The 15,003-nt window shown below is 40.4% G+C and overlaps 1 protein-coding gene across 2 annotated transcripts in view; it reads left to right on the forward strand.

Moving 5' to 3' along the window:
• Nucleotides 1-15,003, forward strand: part of MOB2 (MOB kinase activator 2) — a 107,059-nt gene that overhangs the window by 62,240 nt on the left and 29,816 nt on the right. The gene's annotated exons all lie outside the window — the stretch shown is intronic.

Here is a 15,003-nt window from a genome sequence, read left to right on the forward strand (position 1 = left end):
GTTATTGAAAAAGACATTTATTTGCATTTGTTGCATTTCTGTAAAATAAATAAAGTCCTTGCAAGGGTCTCACCACCTGAAAACTCAGGTAAAAATAACTGATTTTTTCATTTATGGGTAAGTCTGCATGACATATAAATACTTTTGAAAACAGCAGCACCACGGTGAGTAAACATTAGTAAGCCCARCCATCCTGTTGCTTACCTTACAATAATTACTGGTCTGCATTTGAAGAACAAATCTTAGTGTTGCCAAACTCCACCTTTTTCCTGCCCAGTCTGTATGTGGGAGAGTCTTTATAAGAATCTGTTTCCTGTTTCCCAGACAAGGGAGGGGAAAAATGTGTTTTCTCCTTGTTCTGAAAAACAAAAGCCAGGCASTGAGTGCGTGCCCAGGGCAGCTGCAGCCTCGGAGAGGTGCTGGGCTTGGCCCTGCTCAAACAGCCCCTTCTTCCACAGCCCCTCTCATCGAGATTTACTTGCACACTTGGATCAGACCGAGATAAAAAACTGGCCAAGAGCTGATAAAAAGAGCTGGACGTGTGCTTTTTATTATGCCACTTTGACCCAGTCTTTGAAACGTAGAAAAATTATCATTATCTTCCCCCATTTTTCCAGGCTCTTTTCCCAAATCCCTAGTTTTTAGTTTTATGTTTTTCAGGATTAGTTTTTGTCACAGACTATTAAGCTTTGAAGAGTGAGTTTTACAAGGAACAGTGGCAGGGCAGGAACATGTGCTCAAGCCACATAGCAAGTAATTGTAGCCCTTTCCAACTGCAATCCTAATAAATTTTTAACCACAGTAAAAACGTACAGGATAGCAACAGAATTATTCTTCTTTTGACTTGGAGGGATATCTGTAGGTGTGGCAGTCATGTTTTTCCAAACCCAAGTCATTTACTTTGGATTTTGACAGCTATACCAGGTCTGCCCCATACTTTGTGAACAAGATTAGCTTCAGCCTTTTCCTGCGGTAAATTTTGAACATTATTCATATATTCTAGATAGACTAAGTTCCCAACTTTGCTATCATGGCACTCTCAATTCACACTTCTATTTCCACTTCTGTATGTACGGAATAGTTTATCAGTAGTRAATCTGATAAATATAAATAGTAAATCCACTCTACAGCATGAGTAAGTATGATAATGGTGAGGCAGTTTCTGTGTTACAAACGATATTGCAATACAGGTTAAGTATTTTCATTGTCATGTTCTTGAAAGCTAATTGTAATTTGTCTGCTCCCATGTAAGTACATATTGGGATAGGGCAATGGGATTTCAAAATAGACACCTCTCTRAGGATTAAAAAAAATATTTACGAAGTGTTTCACACCATGCTTCATCTCATACTTAGGAATGTAATTCCCTAGTTGTCCCAGATACGTACTTCAAGCTTCCTACACATTTCAAGTTTCAGATATAAACCTCAGGCTTTATTTTCTTTATTGTTACTGCTTAGAGTGATCCTTCAAAGGGTGGTCAGAAAACTGCACGACTTTGAGGAGATTATTGCTTTTTGGCAACCTTCAACCATGGTGAGCCACAACCACTGTGTTTTCTCACCAGTTTTCTGATATATGAATGTGCACTGAAYAGCTCTGTTTGGATTGCACCTCTCCATTCTCAAGTCGCAGTCTCCTGTCTCTCCAAGTGTTTTCCTATATTCTGGAGCACTTTTGACTTCCTCCAACAGCAGTATTTAACACCACGTTCTGGCAGCACGGGACAATGGAACAAGCAGCTATGTGTGATTTTGCTCTGTGTATGGTCCTACCACTCTGATTTATGGGAACTGATGCCGTCGCCCACGCTGAGTGCTRAGTATTTTTCCAGAATTGTACACTCATTGGTCTTAAGGCACGAGAATGTCAATCAAGTTTTGTTACTCTGTATTCATTCAGCCAATTTTTGAACAGTGTTGTAGCTTCTGGATTATTTAATATTTGTATGTGTACAGAGCAGATGTTTGTTGCCTTCATGGAAATGCAGGGCTGTTTGTGAAGGATTACACAAGCAGAACAAATGCCAAGCTGCTGAGCTGTTTCTCATTGCCAGTCTGTTTCTCTCAAGCAGCAATCTGCTAATAGAAGTTGTGGTACAAAAGCACATATCTACAGTACAGGAGGAAAATCTGGCTTCCTTTGTTGCATGGTGTGAGAGCATGGGCTTTCAAGTTGTGCTGGAAAGTGATTGTCTGGAATTAGAAATGAGGCAGTAAATGAAGCCCCAGAGAGGGTAAACTGCAGCTTTCCCTTTTAGCAGAGGTGTAACATGTTGAAGTTGGGAAATGTCTGCAAGTTCTGGCTTGCATAAGCCTTGGGTTTCTCATCCATCAAACACCTCAATGATCTTGAGTATATGGAGTGTGTTTAAGGGGAGGGTGAGGGTGGRTTTTTCAGCAAGTTCAGGTTTGATTGGTTATCTTTCCCGAGTTCTATATATTAAAAGTAGCATTTTTATTATAGTGAGACAAAGGACAGTATTGAAGGAATCAGGGTGCAGAACTTGCTTTGGGATCTTTCACTGCTGTCTCTGAATCTGTTCATTGTAAGGGATGGGAGAAGGCATTTGCCCTTTCTGAGGATAAGAAAGGAAGAATGAGGAATAAGGCACTGGAGACAGTGGRCACTAAAGTGGAACTGAGTGGCTTTCCACGCTAATGGTCACATTAGCAGATGATAAGACACAACTCATTCAAGTTTTAGGCTGTATCATGTTCTCCAGTCCTTTCTACACAGTCCCCTGGGTCAGATAATTTGGCTCAAATCAATAACTGCTCTTTGCTCAAGGGTATTCAAGGATTACAGTGGAAGCAACACCATGATAATTTCATGTGGAAGGAGAATGTGCTCTCCATTTGTTTCTTACAACCTATTTTTGAGCAACCATGCTGTGGCTTCCATCCCWTGGTTGTGGTGAGAAAGTAAATAAAATAGGGATTACAGAAAAACAACCTTTTTTATTTTCTCCTTGACGTTTTTAATCAAAGGTAGTATAACCAGGGTGGGATGAAATTATTCTAATTGTTACTAAGCTGATTAAATATTTATAAAACAAGAATTATATTTATAGCTCTTCTCTCTGGATAATGTAAGTAAATTGATGATTTAATAGATTTTTCTTTCCTTGATGAAATAATGAGAAGTAGCATTCTTTCTGTTGACTTGGGATGCAAATATTCTCTGGATTTCTAAATGCTAGAAACTTAAAACATTTGAAACTTCAACAGGTTATTGAATTGGTTGGGGAATGGCGATTCAGATAAAATGCTGTGTGCTTGTTCATCCCTATTAAGATTTTAAGACAGCTCCAGATCTCTTGAGCAGTCATACTTGCACTGTTTTGAGTAGGCACATGGATGCCTTCTAAATTAGAAAGGTAGAAAAGACCTGCAGTATTTAAAGACTGGGAAAAAAAAAAAGATTTCTAATAATGAGGCATAAGGAGATTTTTTTTAATTACTCATAAGGTCAAGTTTTTTTTAATTACTCATAAGGTCAAGAATATAATATCTAACTAAGGAAGTTTAAAGAAAGGGGGAAGAAAGCTATAACCGAGAAAGGGTGGCATAATTGGATCATAATAAAGGGAATCATAATTGGAAATACGGCTATTAAAACTTGGAGGTTTCAAGTATTCAAAGGGATATGTGCCTTAACAGTGGATGTAATCAGCCATTGAAGCAAATTACTGTGAAAATAACTCATTTTTCTTCCTTGTGAGMTACACAAGTTGAAGCCAGACACCTTTTTGAAAGGTGTGCTTTAGGCTAATGAACTTTGGGTTCCCTGCAGGGGTTACTAGATGGAAAGCAGACAAGAACTGAAGGCTGGTTCTGACCCCAGAACCGCTCTGGTTGCTGTGGCGTGGTGTCATAAAATGTACCTGAACATGCTGGGTCTGGGAGCTCCCTCTGTGGCCTGAACCTCATTGTCCCTGTTTCCCCAAGTGCCCTGGAAAGAGTCTCTGGACAGTGTGGCCACCCTGCCTTCTGTGGGCTCCTGAGCAGCAGCAGGTAGGTGGCTGCATCAGTCCCTGCACGTGCAGTGCCTTTGGTTTTGCAATCCCAGCAAATCAGGMTTTTCAGGGAAGCACTGGGTAGGTTCTGTGGTGTACGAGCCTGGCATGCCACCGGAGGAAACGTGTGAATCACTGGGTGGAAAAGTTGGGCGTTACCCGTGTAAGTCTTGTCACTGCTCCAAATGTCTTCTGGCGTTGTTGGTTGGGGTATGAAGAAGGTTTTTGAGAGTACACCTGCACTGGAACAAAGTCAAGTGTACTTATTGGCAAAATGTGTTTATTTTACCAGTATAGCTTGTTTTACTTGGACAGCTCAGAGGCATGGGTGAGGGGTGACTTTAAAATGTGTGTGCAAAGCACAGGTTCCCTCAGAAGTGCTGTGTCTGCAGTAAGCAGCAGCTCTTTGCTGACCTGCTGTATTTGTGTAGGAAAAATACCTTCTTCAATCAAAAATGTGTGTGTTTTCAGTGAAATAATTAGAATATGTAAGCTGTAAAAGCCACAGTGGGGACACAACTTTTTATTTTATCTACAAAGTTAAAACAGATTAACTCCATGCCAAAAAAGGAGTGTGCAACACTGATTAGATCTACCTGACAGATCTTGTCTCTGTGTGAATTCTGAGCTAGATCTTGCACACGTTTTGTCTTGTCCTTAAAACTACTGTCCCCCAACAAACTATTACTGGTGAAGACAAAGCAATAGCCATCAGAGGTGAAAGATCAGAGGAAGTGTAAGTTACCTGCATGGTGCTGAACACATGCCAAGTCCTTCTCCATTCCTTCTCCACCTGGTAAAGTTTAAAGTTTACCTATTTAAAAGGTAAAGTTTAATCCAAGGAGGCTTGCTTTCCAACGGACTTTTGTAATCCTCAGACAGTGAAGCATAGTTACTTGTCCCTTTTCTTTGGTGTAGGAAGTAAATATCTTCATTCAAGGCTAGACCTTCCCTGGCCTAGACCTCCCCTCTTCCATCAGGCACACAGAAAGGATGTGATGGGCTGTGGAGAAGCCTGGGGCTACAGGGCAGTGGGTGTCTGTCCCTGCTCACATTGACAGCAGGACGTGACTTCTCAGTGGTATTACTTCTRTCATTTGTATACTTTAACATGCACCCAAATTGTGATGAATATGAATATTGACTTCAATTAGGTTGATTTTTACTGGTTTATTAATTTGGCCATAGGGAAAAGGCAAGAAACAAGACACTTCATACAAGAATTGCTGTGCAAGCTGTGGTTAGGTTCCACATATGTATGAACACTTTTATATGCAAACAAAGCAAAGCCTTATTTGTGGACCAAAATATTTTATTACTTTCAGAAACAGCAGTATCAATGTGTTTTGAATGTTGTATTATTACAAGCAACAAGTTTATTGTTTTATGATAAAAGAATTATTTTCAAAATTTGCATTTAGTCGACAATTTGTTCATTGTATAAATATGGAACATGTATTGGGAAGAAAATTAAGATTTTCAGTTACCCTGTAGAGCTAGAGTACCATGCCCTTTTTGTTTTTACACTAAGCCTGTAGGGGAGCATTTGGGAGCAGAACATACTCTGTATCTTAGCATCCTACAGGCCAAAAAATGAGAAACTGAATTCTAAGGTCTAATCAATCAGATGCTTGAATATGGAGTTCAAATCAATATACCAATGTTAGCTTTTGAGTTGCTTAACTCTTACCTATTGTGCATCTTCTTTTAACATGACTTGCTCAGGAGGTGTGGTTATCCTGAGSTGGTTGACTCTTTGATAGGGATATATCTAGAATTAAAATGATGTAAATCTGTATCTGTTCAGCTGGTCAACATACAGAAGAGCTTGCAAAGTTTTGATGACGTTTTTAATAATCTGCTAGGTTTTAGTTTTGGTGCTTCTGGTTAATAGGCGTGATCCTATTAATACATCCTATTTCTGCTTTTGTCAGCTATGCACATATTCATTTTAAGAAAACATTAGGAATATTTCCTTGAYACTCTTTTTCTCTTCAATACACATTTGGAAGTGAATTCTTTTACTGAAGCTTGAAGAATTTTTTTAAAATCAGAGTACCAGTAGAGAAAGCTTAGGCAACTGCAGTAAAGACGAGGGAAGAGTAACAGTGAAGAAAGCTGAAGGAGAAAATTTAATACCTGTTTCATAACATTAATAAAAATAAAGCTACTGAAATGAAAAATAGCTGTTCCTTTACTAAAGTAAAAACAATGAAAAGATTGATGGTGCAGCCCAAGTCTGGGTGTGGACGTGTTTATGTAATGTGGGAAAAATTTTCTAACAAACTAAGAATAGTGGTTAAATGTTTGCCCTCTTGGTAGTATTCTGGTCATGATGCAATTCTCAGCAAAATGCACTATAATTATACAGGGAAGTTGCTATTTGCATAGTGGAACACRGTGTATTTTCCCCAGTTTCAAACAATTTTTAGAGCAGAACGTTGAAAGGGATGGGTTCACTTACTGTGTGTTGGAGCACATTTCCTTGATGTACATAATGTTCCTTCAAAGTGTAGAAGTAGCTCAAGATGCAGGRTGAATACAACTTCTAGCATTCACTTTAACCTCCCCAATGAGAAAAATGTGAAAATACTAGTTAGCATTGAATTTAGATAAAATTATGATATATAAATTTTGAGATATGGCCCTCACCTTCCTGTGCATCACTGCAGCTTCAGTGCTTTTTCCCAGTCATGAAACAATTTTCATTAAGTGTTGAAAAATATATCTTTGCCATGTTCATGGTATTTCTCAGTAAGTAAGTAGGTAGGAATTATGATAGTGATAGTTTGATATTATTACCCATTGATCCTGTAGTCTCAGTACATATTGATATGGACAAAGTCCTGAAAGCAAGTAGTTTAGGAAAAGTATTCAAAGCAAGGAATGCAAAATGTAGATTTTTTGTTTGTTTTGGCTATGGAATTGAGTAAGAGACCTATTTGACATATTAGTCTTGGTGGACATAGTCTCCTTTCCTCAGTTTCTGTCCAGTACCTGAAGTGTGACTTYTTTTTCCAGAGTGTAGGCAAGGCTAATTTTCTTACTGCATTACTAAAACATGACAAATGGCAATCTTGTCTAACCAGAACAGCAAAGCTCTTCTGTCAGCCAGCACTTTTGTTTCCTAGTAAATAAACACCCATTCAAGGGTTGTAATGAACAGTGGGGGAAAAGGTATAAATGTATCTATGAAACAAATACCAGGTAAAATGGAGATTTTAAGGAAGACGGCATCAGAAAAGCCTCCTGTACAGCAGTGTTGCTCAATGACAGCTGTGTGGTTAATGGTGTTACTTTCAAACCCATGTCTTTCTCCATGATTGACTTACACTCAGGGCTCTTCCACTGCACATTCTTTCTTTTTTTTTTTTTCAAGAAACTTTTCTTTCTCCTTGATCAGATAAGATTTGGGTCCATTTCCTTTATTTTATGGTGCTTCTCCCCCAAGATGTAATTTGTGATTTGCCTCTTAATCAGAGTTTACAGTGCAAGCATGTCACAGTAATAAAAACACTGGTGTCYCATAAAGTGATAATCTAGCTGTAATTTGGAAAGCAATTCTGGTATAAGTAGACTCTGTCATAAACTCTGTAGGCTTCCAGGAGGGTTTTTTTTTTTAAAAAACAGCTCTCAAATATTCTGAACCTAAAAAGGAAACTTCTGATGGTTTAAGATAATTCAAGTACTTTTGGTTTGTGTTGTCTTTGTATGAAGAAGTGATTTTTTTTTGTTTTGTTTTGGTTTTTTTTCTTTTTTTTTTTTTACTTCTGACATGATTTCCCTCAGTGGCTTAACTTGCTTTTGAAGAAATGTTAAGTTAGAAACAATGAACATGATACATCCCAACAGTTCTGTGTACTCAAGCTTTTCTTATTCTACCAGTTCTTTATTAAACTAGGCCAGTGCGCTTCCAGAATRTATTAGTGCAGAGCCTGGAAAAACACATATGGTAGTCTTAAGCTTAAATCGTATTATCCTACCACTCCTTGTCCAAATCTGTCCAGAATTTGTAGGAGAGGGTTGATCTCAAGATCATGTGGTCATGTTGGGTTTTGTAAAGTGCTGGAAGTTTTATACTATCGAAGTATTCAAAGCAAAAGGGTAAGTGAATGGCTCTGAAGCCATTTTCTTCATCACAAAATCAGAGCATGAAAACTGGCTGTATTTTTGTAAAAAGTTTTAGGAAAACACCAAGCAGGCTACTCGTGCTCTGCAGTCTTGTGTGGCCATAGCTACAAAAATATTTATGTCCCACATTCAGCAGAGCTCTCTTGTAGGCAAGACTGGCAGGCACAGCCAAGACTCTGCTGTGAGGGTGTTATAGGTCTTGTGTGTAACATTTTTACCATAGCCAAGTGGCAAGAATTGTCCTGTAAAAAAAAAAAAAAAACCTCAGGGATTTTTTTCCCAGCAAATTTGCAAATTTCTCATTTAACATGCTGAGTAAGAGTTGTTAATTTTTTCAAATGGCTTGAAATACTTAGCAGTATGTGAAGTTTGTGGATTCCTCAAAGGCAAGATCTTCACGCTTTTCCTTCCACAACTGTTCTGAAATGCAGCAGTGTAACTGGAGCCGATACAAAGCCTTGGGGGTTGTGTGTGAGTGTGTGTGTAAAGCCCAGTGTCCATCTCCAGTGCACGCCTTCGCACACCCGCTGACCCAACAGGTTCTACTGCCGAGCGGGGAAGTGGCCCCTCCTCTGGGCTCAGCTGCCCCAATGCAAACACTGCTTGTACCTGCATTTGCTGAACGCCTGCTGGAAAGTTCTTCACCAGTGGCATAAATTTGAACTGTTTCAGGGCTTAGGTTAGGAACTTCATGACATTATTTACATGGCTAAATCTGTGTTGGACTCCTTTGCTCTGATCTCTGCTGGGCCTGTGCAGTATTAAGAAATCAAATTCGCTTGGATGAAGCATCTCTGTGTTAAGTTGTATATGGAATGCAAATATGCACTGGTTTGGGTGTGAACCAAGTTAATTTTGTGATTTCTGGATTTTGTGGCCCTGCTTTTCAGAAGCAGCAGCTAAGGAGTTATTCTGCAAATGCCAGGAATTACAACGAATAGTTTCTCATTACATAATGTAAGCTCTGTGTGTTATATTTTGTAATGCATGCCTGGGGAAAAAAAATCTCATAGAATAAATTTCATGCTTATTTCATGAATTGTTTTTTCCTCATGCTGGCATTTGAATATGACATTACCAGATAAAATCATTTGCTATACTGAAATGAGGCCATTCTTAGCACCAAAAAGGAGGGAAACTTTTATTTCCATAGTGTCTCTCCATCTGTCTGGGAAAACTCTGCAAGTTCACTCCCAGCATCTCCCCTTTYCCCTTCTAAGCCTTTCCCACCCAGGCATAGATAGTCCTGACTAATAACAGTGCTGACACAGATACCCTCCTTTCCTGTGCTATTACACCTTTGACTCCTTAGCCTAGAGTTTCATGCCAGTTTGCAATTAGGATTTTATTTTCCATGCTATATTTACCTAACTCTGTGAAAACAGTAGCTGTGTTGTAAAACTTAGAGGGAGAGTTCTTTATATATGTAGTATGTAGTTCTGAATATGTTAAACAAACCCTGGGGAGAACTTCTTAGCCAAGTTTTAGAAGTTTTACCTCTTTATATGAAGCTTGAGGTCCAGTGTATTTTGGGGAGGAAAAGAAAAGGAGTTATTCATTTTGGCTCTTCTGTATCAAATGCATATTGCACTAATGCTTCCCTGGAGTGCAGCCTWGCTAAACTTTAAAATTAGGGCAAGAAAAAAAAGGAATGGTAAAATGTGAGATGAAATTGTCACTTGTATAATCTCTGGGAAGGAACTAACAGCAGTTGCAATGGTAGAAATTCAGCATCTTGATGTTTACAGTGTGCTGTAAGCATCCGTGCCACCCATTAGCACGTACTCTGCTTAGTAAGGCTTCTTCCTTTTTACTATTTGGTGAGATGTATACATTGAAAGACATTTTTGGGCACTCAAAGTGATAAATGMATTAGCTTCACTGGCACACCTTCAGTTGTTTGTGTTTCCTTCTCACCCCTTTCCCCATCAAAAGAAAAAAGGGATTTCACCTTCACTGAGATGTCACATGTCACTCCAGCTCCAGTGTCAYCCAGAGCTATTACTAGGCTTTTGCTAAGCATGCGTTGTCTCTATGGAAAACAGATTATGATGGTGTCTCTTTATTTGCAGTTATTTTCCAGTTTATTGTTCCTTTATATAGTAATGCCAAGTATATTGTTTTGCAAACTGGAAAGAGGAAAACCCTCTCCTCTGCCTCCTGAGGCTGTGCCCTGGTGGTATTTTACTCTGCTGGAATGAACTATGTAAGAAAGGTACTATATAGGGACTGCTTCATCCTCACTGAGACCGGGTGCTGCAGGATGGTATACAACACCTTAGCACAGAAAGCAAAGAACCTTTGCAGTTAAATACAGGGGAAGCTTAAAGCAGAATGAAGTAACATTAGAACTTGCCTAGGATTCAGAATAGTAACTTTTAATAAGATAAATTTATTTTCATGTATAGTGGTATGTTTTCTATGAACTAAGATCTGAATTTGGTGTTTCTCTCCAACTCCATGGCAATTCTTTGACTCAGAATCCACTTGCCACAAACTGGTCTGAACAGCTGCACGGCAAACAAACGTCCTTTCAGTGTGTGTTTTCAGAGGGCTTCTGTCATTTTTGGTGGGCTGACTCAGGAGGAGTGGCTGAAATGCAGGTGAAAAAATGAACTCTGTTCTCTACTTCAAATCACCTCTTCATGTACAGTCTAAGTGTGACCATCCCATCATTTATTAATACTGCTCAGGTATTAGTTCAGTGCTGGCAGAGTTGAGTATCTCCTGTTGAGCTGCTGCTATTGCTGCTTCCTTCAGCACATTCACGTTCTTCATCTCTCATCCATACACTTGGTGAACCTGGTTGAACTTGACCTTTGGGCTTTTAGAACAACAGATGCACCTACACACTTGTCAGAAATACAGCACCTTTGAGAACATGATTTCTCTGGTACATACAGTTTTTCCTTCACTTCTAATTTTTTAAAATAAAGTGATGTGTGATGAACCCTTGGCTCTTTTCATTTTGTGCATCCTTTCCAAGAAGCCTTAATGTAATTTTTTTTGAGTTCCTGATGGAGCTTTACTACTATTTTGAGCTAATTTGCTTTCCTTGCTGCAAATGATTGATCATTTCTCATGCTATCAATATGGTGGGAATATCATGAACCTTTTTTTTGCTCTCTGCCTGTTGTAGAAAAAATGCCCTATGGTACTGATGAAGCCAAAGATGATTGCAGGATAGACACTGACTTGTCATTATTTTCAGAGTTTCCAGTGAAGCAACAAATGTAGGCAGGCACCTTGTCRCTTACAAAAAATGTGCTGCTTTTAAGCTCAGTCTTTTATGCACAAACTTTCTTCAGCATGTGTGGCCACTTTGATAGGGTTTGTATCACAACACTGTGTGTGGCCAGAAGACCTATTTCTCCCTCTATTATCTCACGAGTGGAGCTGAATGCATACCTTTAAAATCTATTTCCCCCCTCACTCTGACCGCTCCAAACTGCTTTTTGAGACTGAGACAACTTATCTTCAGGCTGTCTTCTTTCCCAAATCCATGCCTTTAGTGCTGATACCGAGCAGAGCTGCTCATGCCATCTGCTGCTGTGTGAGGGTGACAAAATGGAGAGCAAATGTAATCTCAGTATAAATACAGCTTAGAGGCAAGCAAAAGGATAAAATGTTCTCATTGATGGTTTTCARTGGGGGTGCCCTATGAGGTAACTGGAAAGGGTACTTGGCTAGGTGGTATCAGGGCACACTAAAATCAAGCAAAAGGGCTAATGAGCTTGCAAAATTGAAATGTTTTGTCAGGCTGGGACACATAATAAACTTAAGCTTAATTTAAAACAACCTTTACAGTYTGATGTTACGAGGCTTCATTTCTATGCATATAAATGCTGAATTGTACCTTAAGCAAAATTATGGTTATAATTTCTTTTTTTTTTTTCCCCTTGACGTTGTTGTTTGTCTGGGTTGAATACAACTCTCTTTCTTTGCCAACCTCCAAGTACCAGTATATATCCCTGTGGTGGCTGCTTTACATGTACTTTTTATGGAACTGTAAAAGGGGCAAATAAGTATATAATAGTTAACTACTGCTTATAACAACATTATAAATACAAAGCATTATTCATAAAGTTTATAAATATCATTCCTTGGCTTGGTAGTTGGGATCAGTGCTGAAAGCTTTCCATCAGTGTGCCTGTTCTCCTGGCTTGTCTGTAGATCCAATACAAGTGGTGAAGCTGTTTGTAGGTCCATTCACAGGTACTTCTGTTAACATTTCAGTGATGATTTCAATATACAACTCTGCCTGTCTGGTGGGTAATGCACATGCTAGAAGCAGTTTACCCACACTTGATCTAAGGTCGAATCCAACAGTTGTTACATGCACAGGATGTTGAGGAAGCAAGTGAAAAAGAGGCTTCTGATGAATGTAAATAGGCAGGATTTCAGATGGCTGTAAGACACAGCCTTAAGGAAGTGCAGATAGCATCCTTCAGAATATGCATCAGACCAGCAGCTGTGTTCAAATAAACACTTTTTGTACATGGAGTACTCATCTTTCTGGATGAAGCAGCTCTCAAACCCATTTGTGTCTGCATGTGTGCKCTAAATCTTGTCAAAGTTGTAAGAATCTGTACTACACATGTMGTTTAAATTATTTATGTTGGTGCTATATAAATAAAATGTGCAGGCTTAAGTTGTGCTTCTTACAGTAACTTGATTTTTTTTTTATTTTGAAGCATTTAAAATTGACTTAGAGATGCCGGATTTTCCCACAACTTGCATAAAATCGGTACTACAGGTAAACTGTAGCATGAAGTTCATCCAAACAGAGACTACTGCTTTAAGAAAACTTGAGGAAAACTGGTAGGTGGAAGAAAAAAGGCTGGAAAGGGTGCCACAGAGTTGTATGTTTGAGGAAAGGGAAAGAAAAACACTGGTTTGATGTAGAAGCAAGCAGAAGAGAGAAATGGGTCATTTATTTGCATCAAAGTAAAAAGTGACCAGGTTTGAATGTTGTRTTTCAATCAGTCTGTTGGTTTTACCAGAAGAGGATCAGTTCCTAACCTATGTGAGAYCACTGAACCTCCATCTCTGAAGAGCCACTGTTTTGCAGTCGGAGTCATGGAGAGGCCAGCGTTCCTAATACAACTGTAATACCACAGAGCTGTATTTATTTTCATTTTACCCCTGGATTTTTCTTTAATTTACTTTGGATAGACAGACTTTTATTAAAACTTAAGCTGCTTTATATCACAGGGTTKTTGTTTTTAAGGTGGTTCTTTAACAAACAAAATTCTCCCTGCGCAGATTTCACTGGTGGATGAAGGGAGGTCAGCTGTCCTTCTGGCAGGTGCCCTTTCTCCATTTGCCAGGACTCTTGCTTTTTTCTTTCACTGTCACAAGTTGCTCTTACTTGGGGAAGAGGTTCAGAGAGCATCASATTTTTCATGGGTTTGATTATCTCYTGTACAAAGCGCCAGCATTTAGTGTGGAAAGCTGAGCTGCAGCTGCAGGCTTCCTGTGTGCTATCAGTGAAGTCATTAAAACTCTGTCTTAAGTGGATTGCTTGTAGAGTGGGAATCAAAACACCTCCTGCTTCACAAGGTGGGGAGGSCTAACTTGGGCATGCAACTAAAAGAGCGTAGCTGACCAACACCAACACCCCTGCCTGGGCAGATGCTTTGGAACCGAGCAGTAGCACATTTTTCTTTCAGGCTGCATCAYGGGGCTGCCGTTTCTTGAGTTTGTGCAAACAGCCGCCACATTCCTGCCTGCTTTGACCAAGTGATGCTGGGTTGGTGGCAGCAGCAATGTCTTTATTTGTGCTAAGCTGAATTCAACAAGCCTGTTGGCCTTCTGCTTACAGGGGAAGATGCCTGTTCAGTGAGTGAACTGGAATGCTTGGCTAGTCCCCAAATGGGGAATTGCCCCTTTCGACTGCAGCCAGCGTTGCAGGTATTACACAAAATGGCAAACCCACTGTTTTCTCTGAGATGTTATAGGTCAGGTTTCAGTGTGTCAGAGTAAGTGATGTCCTCACGGCTTTCTGTTCTAGGTCACATTATGCCACACCTGTCATATTTTTTGTTGTGATTTAGCTCTAAATACTACATCAGCAACCTGCAGCCACAGTGACCGGTCCAAAAGGGGTGTAGGCTGGTTACATGGCATGGCTAAGAGCTGGACATTACAGTGCCTTTCTAAGCTCTGCTGGGAAAACTCATGGCAAAGTGGTTTATCCTGGCAAAACTGAAGGTGTGTCACAATGGATCTTGTATWTGGAGACATTGCTTCATCACTCATCCTGTGAGGACCATTACCCAAGTGCTTGCTCTTAACTTTGGTCACAATGGCAAATTCTCTCTCACTGTTTATAGCCTTCTTYTCCACCCTTTCTCTAAGTGTCTCTGACAAAGATCTTGATGTCATTGCTGCGCTGCCATGCGCTAYGTGAGACCTCTGTAGCCCTGCTCTCGGGTAGCCCATGCCCTTGCATGTCACAGAGGTTGAGAGCAGTGCAAAGCTTTGCTCACAAAAGGCATCATTATTCCCGTTTCTCAGCGGGAGGCCAGCCTGGCCCCATTACGGCCGGGGCCTGTAGTGCAGACAGCAAAGCAGGACGTTTGCCCCGTGTCCTACTCAGACCGTCCTACTTTGCCTTTCTTCTTTCGCGGCTGCCAAAAGCAGGGGCGGGGGGTTTTAGTGCTGGTGCTGGGCAGCGGGGCTCTCCGTGCCGGCAGTGCCCGGGGTTGTGTAACGCGGCCGGGCCGCGCTGCCCTGCCCTGCCCGTGCGGCCGCAGCGCCCAAGGGCGCGGGGGCGGTGCCGGGCCCTGCTCGGGCCGGTTCGGGGCCGGTTCTGGGCCGGGCGGGGCGGGGCGGGGCGGGGCGGGCGGAGG

This window comes from Malurus melanocephalus, unplaced genomic scaffold (assembly GCF_030028575.1).
Source record: "Malurus melanocephalus ecotype Western Australia unplaced genomic scaffold, MMel_1.1 scaffold_165, whole genome shotgun sequence".
NCBI lineage: Eukaryota > Metazoa > Chordata > Aves > Passeriformes > Maluridae > Malurus > Malurus melanocephalus.